This window comes from Mizuhopecten yessoensis, unplaced genomic scaffold (assembly GCF_002113885.1).
Source record: "Mizuhopecten yessoensis strain PY_sf001 unplaced genomic scaffold, ASM211388v2 scaffold8157, whole genome shotgun sequence".
Taxonomy (NCBI): Eukaryota; Metazoa; Mollusca; class Bivalvia; order Pectinida; family Pectinidae; genus Mizuhopecten; species Mizuhopecten yessoensis.
Genome location: NW_018407407.1, coordinates 1 through 489, shown reverse-complemented (window position 1 = coordinate 489; position 489 = coordinate 1).

The window sequence follows — 489 nt, the reverse complement described above, 5'->3', positions numbered from 1 at the left end:
CACGATGAGTGTGATAAGTATCACCCTGAGTCAGGGTGAGTGTGATAAGGGTAACCCCTAGTCACTGCGAGTGTTATAAGTGCCACCCCTAGTCACGGTGAGTGTGATAATTGTCACCCCTAGTCTTGTTGAGTGTGATAAGTGTCATCCCTAGTCATGTTGAGTGTGATAAGTGTTACCCCTAGTCACGTTGAGTGTGATAGGTGTTACCCCTAGTCACGTAGGTTGTGAGAAATGTGAACCCTAGTTATCATGGGTGTGATAAGTGTAACCCCTAGCCATGTTGAGTGTGATAAGTGTCACCCATAGTCACGGTTAGTGTGATAAGTGTCACCCCTAGTCACGGTGAGTGCGATAAGTGTCACCACTAATCATGATGAGTATGATAACTGTCATCCCTAGTCACGGTGAGTGTGATAATTGTCACCCCTAGTCACGGTGAGTGTGATAAGTGTCATCCCTGGTCACGGTGGTTGTGAGCAATGTGAA